The sequence below is a fragment of the Camellia sinensis genome, chromosome 13 (genome assembly GCF_055761805.1).
Source record: "Camellia sinensis isolate YWXY chromosome 13, ASM5576180v1, whole genome shotgun sequence".
Lineage (NCBI taxonomy): Eukaryota > Viridiplantae > Streptophyta > Magnoliopsida > Ericales > Theaceae > Camellia > Camellia sinensis.
In genome coordinates, this window is record NC_138973.1 from 34,456,912 (window position 1) to 34,463,839 (window position 6,928).

Consider the following 6,928-nt stretch of genomic DNA (forward strand, 5'->3'; position numbering starts at 1 on the left):
TACTCATAAAAGCTAGTGAGAAGACCACTAAGCTCACTCCGTCCTCGCGGATCAAACACTGGTGGCAAAACACTACCAACCCGATCCCCCAAGAAATGAAAACAATCCCCGCTCAAGGTACATACAGTCACCTTCTGGTGGCAACAATCAATAACAGCCCGGTATGACGACCACTAGTCCATACCCAAAATCACATCAAAACCTGGCATAGTCATAACTATAAAAGAAAATGGAAGCCGGCGGTCGGCGACCTCTATATCACGGCCCCGACACCCTTGCTTCAAAACCAATTCACCCCCAACCGGTGATACAACACAAATAGGAGATGCTAACTGTGCCAACTTCAACCTCAAAACAGTTGCAAATGCAGAAGATATAAAGGAATGGGATGCACCCGTATCAATCAACACATTAGCAACCGAGTTGCAAAACAAAAAGGTACCTCTCACAACAGATAGAGCCAGAACAAGATCCTGCGTGGTAACAACATACACACGTCCTGAAGGTCTTTGATCTACCTACTCACCTCTCGGAGCAAAAGACCGCTGTACAGACTGAGATGATGAGGCTCCCTGATTGGCCCTCGAGGCCTGAATAGACTGAGCTGGCTGATAACTCTGTCTCGACCCAGATGCACCAGATATGCCACTCAACTGGGAAAAGAACATCTTCAGGCGCCCCACCTGACCACACAGGAAACAAGAGAGCGGCTGACCTCTGCCCTGACTCTGGCTCCGAGGACGAGCCGAAGATGAAGCTGCTCTCTGACCTCCTCCCCTCTGCGGGCAAGCTGCAGACTTGTGGCCAAGCTGACCACATTTGTAACAGGTAAAGTCTCCCTGACCACCTCTCCCAGAGCCTGCACTCAGCACTGGAAAGGTAGATCTCACAAAAGCACCCTAGGACTGCTGAGGGTTAAAACCCCTCAGCCTCCTACCGTCCCCCTGGCCATCCTGACTCCTCTTAGAGCCCCTCAACCTCTCCTCCTCCTTATGCATAATAATCTCCATATCGGCCACAGCATCCACAAGGCGCCCATACTCCCGAATCATGGACCCCGCAACTCTCATCTTGAGCCCGGTCCTTAACTTCTTCTCAAATTCAAGACAGCGGCGTTCCTCAGACGCCACTAGCTCAGGTGCAAACCTAGATAAGCTAGTAAATGCGGCCTCAAACTCGACCACTAATGTATTTAGCTGCTTGAGCTGACAAAAGTGATCCCTCAACTTCTCTCTGAAAGCGGGAGACAGAAACTTCTCCTGAAAGGCACCAACGAACGCCTCCCAAGTCCCTCAAATACGGCCTCGCACAAGCTTCCACCACTGACTCGCATCTCCCTTCAACTGGAAAGATGCCAAGGTCACCTTTAAAGCCCCATCTTCGATGCCAAGCATCTCAAACGTCTTCGACATCTGCTCAAGCCACTCATCAACCTTCAGTGGCTCTTTAGGATCCCCTAGAAACTCGTCCTGGTTAGACCGAAAAAACTCCCTCTTCAGAAAGGAAGGCCCTGCCTCAGTCACATGGGCCTAGACTTGATTCTCAGCCCTGAGAATGTCCATAGATTCCCTTAAAGCTCCTGCCATCTCGCGGGCTAAGGCACCCATGGCCTGATAACCTACTGGCTCGGCCACATTGGCCTGACCAACACCCTCCTGCTGCTCCAGAATCTCATCCGGTATAGGCATCTCCTGCCTCCTAGGCCTACCTCGCCTACCACCACATCCTCGTCCTGACATCCTAATAAATGTAACGAAAATATTAGCACATTCACAAATGTGCCGAAGCTATCTCACCCGCGTCCTAAAGTATTGGACAACAGTAATTCATTCCACGTAAGCACATAATCACATAAGCACTTATGTTTAGCATATCTCTATTGGGCGTTGACTCACCCTATATGGGACATCATTTTCAGGTTCAGGTGTTATGCCACCTCCAAGGCGTAGCTTGGAAGGTTTTGGGAGTAGAAGACTCCTCTGATCTATTTTTTTTTTTGCTATTTTGCTGATACATGTAAATCAAAGCCAAGGGCTTATTTTGTATAAAGAGTTAGAACTCTTCTTTTGTTACAACCAAGTGTTGACTTGGAAAGTTGTAAGCCTACAGGGCATTTACTTTTGTCGTCAACATGTATTACTTTTTGTAAGAATACTCTAATGCATGAAAATATGTTTTACTCTCTTGTCTATGTATATCATGAATGTTGGGTTTATATGTATTATTTTGATGGCATTACAACTTGGTATCATAGCGTACCGGGTTTGAATACTTGGGTACATGGGAAGTGGTTAGTACCACAATGGGTTTGTCTCGCTTGTTAGAGACTTAGATGTAATGTTATGTGTTTATTTAATAACATGTCTACGTGACTATTTGGGTATGGGATTTAGTTTCTAGGATGTTGATTGAATCCTTGGATTTCTGGGAGTCCTGTTGGAAAGGCACTTGATCACTGCCATTTCTAATTGGAACTCTAGCAGCGCCTCGGGACTGTCATTATCCGAAAATGAAATTCGTAAGTGCTTATGTGATTATGTGCTTACGTGGAGTGAATTTCAGTTGTCCATGTATTAGGACGTGAGTGTTATAGCTTCGGCACATTTGTGAATGTGCTAATGTTCTCGTTACCTTTATTAGGATGTCAGGACGAAGACGTGGTAGTAGGCCAGGTAGGCCTAGGAGGCAAGAGATGCCTATACCGGATGAGATTTCAGCGCAGCAGGAGGGTGTTGGTCAGGCCAATGTGGCCGAGCCAGTAGGTCAGCAGGCCATGGGCGCCTTAGCCCGCGAGATGGCAGGAGCGTTGAGGGAATCTATGGGCATTCTCAAGGCTGAGAATCAAGCCTAGGCCCATGTAGCTGATGCAGGGCCTTCCTTTCTGAAGAGGGAGTTTTCCCGGTCTAATCCGGATGAGTTTCTGGGGGATCCAAAAGAGCCACTTAAGGCTGATGAGTGGCTTAAGCAGATGATGAAGACGATTGAGATGCTAGGCATCGAAGACGGAGCCTTGAGGGTGACCTTGGCATCCTTCCAGCTAAAGGGAGACGCGGGTCAGTGGTGGAAGTTTGTTCGAGGTCGTGTTGGTGGGACTTGGGAGGCCTTTGTATATGCTTTCCAGGAGAAGTTTTTGTCTTTCATTGTTAGGGAGAAATTGAGGGATCAGTTCTGCCAGCACAAGCAGCTAAACACACCAGTGGCCAAGTTTGAGGCCGTATTTGCCAGGTTATCGAGGTTTGCACCGGAGTTAGTGACGTCTGAAGAACGCCGTTGCCTTGAGTTCGAGAAGAAGTTGAGGCACGGGCTCAAGACTAGAGTTGCAGGGTCCATGACTCGGGAGTATGGACGCCTTGTCAATGCTGCGGCCCATCTTAAGATTATTATACATGAGGAGGAAGAGAGGTTGAAGGGCTCCAAGAGGAGTCAGGATGGTCAGAGGGATGGTAGGAGGTAGAGGGGTTCTAACCCTCAGCAGTCCCAGGGTGCGTTTGCGAGATCTACCTTTCCAGTTTCGAGTTCAGGCTTTGGGAGAGGCAATCAGGGAGACTTTACCTGTTACAAGTGTGGTCAGCTAGGCCATAAGTCGCCAGCTTGCCCACAGAAGGGAGGAGGGCAGAGAGCAGCTTCATCTTCGGCTCGTCCTCAGAGCCAAAGTCAGTGCAGAGGCCAGCCGCTCTCTTGTTACTAGTGTGGTCAGGTGGGCACCTGAAGAGATTTTGCCCGCAGTTGAGTGGCACATCTGATGCGTCTGGGTCGAGGCAGAGTTTTCAGCCAGCTCAGTCAGTTCAGGCCTCGAGGGCCACTCAGGGAGCCTCATCGTCTCAGTCTGTGCAGCAGTCTTTTGCTCCGAGAGGTGAATAGGTAGATCAGGGGCCTATAGGGCTCGTGTATGCTATTACCGCACAGGATCTTGTACCGGCTCCATCCATTGTGAGAGGTACCCTTTTGTTTTGCAACTCGGTTGCTAATGTGTTGATTGATATGGGTCCATCCCATTCCTTTATATCTGCTGCATTTGCATTTGTTTTGGGGTTGGAGTTGGCACAGTTAGCTTCTCCTATTTGTGTAATGTCACCTGTTGGGGGTGAGTTGATTTTAAAACAGGGGTATAGGGGTTGTGATATTGAGGTCGCCGACCGCTGGCTTCCATTTTCTTTTGTAGTTATGGTTATGTCGGGTTTCGATGTGATTTTGGGTATGGACTAGTTATCGTCATACCGGGCTATTATCGACTGCTACCACCAGAGGGTTACTGTGTGTACCTTGATCGGGGATTGTTTCCATTTCTTGGAGGATCGGGTTGGTAGGGTTTTGCCACCAGTGTATGATCCGTAAAGGCGGGGTGAGCTTAGTTATCTCCTCGCTAGCTGTATGAGTAGTGAGTGTGATGAGACCCGGACTGAGTTGCCAAGAGTGGTTTGTGAGTACTCGGACGTCTTTCCCGAGGATCTTCTTAGTTTGCCACCTCACCGAGAGATTAAGTTCTCTATCGACTTAGTGCCTGGCACGGCACCGATTTCCATGGCACCGTATCGTTTTGCCCCACTCGAGCTGAGTGAGTTGAAGATTCAACTCCAAGAGTTGCTAGATAAGGGATTTGTCCGCCCTAGTACTTCGCCATGGGGAGCACCGGCCCTCTTTGCTAAAAATAAAGATGGGGCTTTGAGACTTTGTATTGATTACCGGAAGTTGAATCGGGCTACGGTTAAGAACAAGTACCCTATGCCTCGGATAGATGACTTGTTTGACCAGTTGAAAGGGTCTCGTTGTTTCTCTAAGATAGATTTGAGATTGGGTTACCACTAGTTGAGGGTCAAGGAGGAGGATAACCCAAAGACGGCATTCCGTACGCGGTATGGCCATTATGAGTTTCTGGTGATGCCTTTTGGGCCCACCAATGCACCGACAGTGTTTATGGAATTGATGAACCGGATTTTTTGGGAATTCTTATATCGTTTTGTGGTCATTTTTGTGGACGACATTCTGATTTATTCACCTTCGGAGGAAGAGCACGAGAAACACTTGAGAGTGGTGCTTAAGTTGCTTATAGCCCATAAGTTGTATGCTAAGTTCGGGAAGTGTGAGTTCTGGCTAAGGGAGGTTAAATTCTTAGGCCATGTAGTCTCCGAGGAAGGGGTGTCTGTTAATACATCCAAGGTAGAGGCAGTGCAAGATTGGGCACAGCCTAAAAGTGTTTTTGAGATCCGCAGTTTTCTGGTATTGGCTGGTTATTACCGTAGGTTTTTGAAAGATTTCTCTAGGCTAGCTTCGCCGTTGACTAGGTTGATGCAAAAAGGGATCAAATTTGTGTGGAGTGAGACTTGTGAAAAGTTGTTCCAAGAGCTTAAAGTTAGACTTACCACCGCTCCAGTTTTGATTATTCCGAAGAGGGGTTTAGGTTATGCGGTGTATTGTGATGCCTCACAAGAAGGTTTGGGTTGTGTGTTGATGCAAAAGGGGAAAGTAGGTTCACGTCAGTTGAAAGTGCACGAGAAGAATTATCCTACACATGACCTAGAATTGGCAGCCATGATTTTTCCCTTAAAGATTTGGAGGCACTACCTGTATGGTGAGAGGTTCGAGGTGTTCTCAGATCATAAGAGTTTGAAGTATCTGTTTACACAGAAAGACTTAAATTTGAGGTAGAGAAGGTGGATGGAGTTCATTGAGGATTATGACTTTGAGTTGCACTATCATCTAGGAAAGGCCAATATTGTGGCCGATGCCTTTAGTTGGAAATCCATTAGTGATGTAGCTTGTGTAGCCATCCGGGAATGGGAAATGTTGGGTGCGCTTGGTGAGTTTGATTTGCTTCTGAGTGAATCTGTTGAGTCTGAGGCCCTATTTTCTATAGTTGCGTAGCCCACACTTGTGAACCGAGTGTTAGAGGCACAAAGGAGTGACCATGAAGTAGAATCCCTCCGAGAGAAGATCTCCAGTGGAAAGGTTGAGAAGGGTTTGACTGTGTATCCCGACCTGAGTGTGATGTACCAAGACCGTCTGTTTGTGCCGGAGTCTTGCCAAGAGGAGTACTCCAAGAGTTTCACCATTCATGCCTTGCGGTGCATCCGGGAGGCACTAAGATGTATCATGATTTAGGTCACCAGTTTTGGTGGCGAGGTATGCAGAAGGATATGGCTGTGTTTGTGTCTAAGTGCCTTACTTGTCAGCAAGTGAAGGCCAAGCATTAGAGGCCAACGGGTTTATTGCAACCCTTGCCTATAGCCGAGTGGAAGTGGGAGCATGTCACCATGGACTTCGTTGTATGTCTTCCGAAGACTTAGCGGGGTAGTGATGCTATTTGGGCGGTTGTAGACCGGTTGACTAAGTCGGCGCACTTTATCCCTATGCGCTTGAGAGACTCGGTAGATCCTCTTGTCGACTTGTATATTCGGGACATAGTGAGGTTGCACGGAGTCCAGTGTCGATCGTCTCAGATAGAGATCCACGTTTTACTGCTAGGTTGTGGCAGAGTTTGCAGAGTGCCTTGGGCACTAGACTGACCTTTAGCACGGCTTATCATCCTCAGACTGATGGGCAGTCCGAGCGTACTATTCAGATCCTTGAGGATATGCTTCGAGGCTGTGTCCTTGACTTTAGTGGGCCATGGGAGAGGCATTTTCCCTTAGTGGAGTTTGCCTATAACAATAGTTTCCAATCGAGTATTGGTATGGCACCGTTTGAGGCCTTGTATGGCCGGCCGTGTAGGTCTCCTGTGTGTTGGGCCAAGGTGGGTGATGCACCTTTGTTGGGCCCGGAGTTGGTGCGAGAAACGATGGAGAAAGTTGAGCTTATCCGTAGGAGCCTTGTTACAGCCCAGAGTCACAAAAAGAGTTATGCTGACCGTCGGATGAGGCTTTTGGCATTTGAGGTGGGTGATCACGACTTTCTGAAAATATCACCTAGGCTGGATTTGATGAGGTTTGGG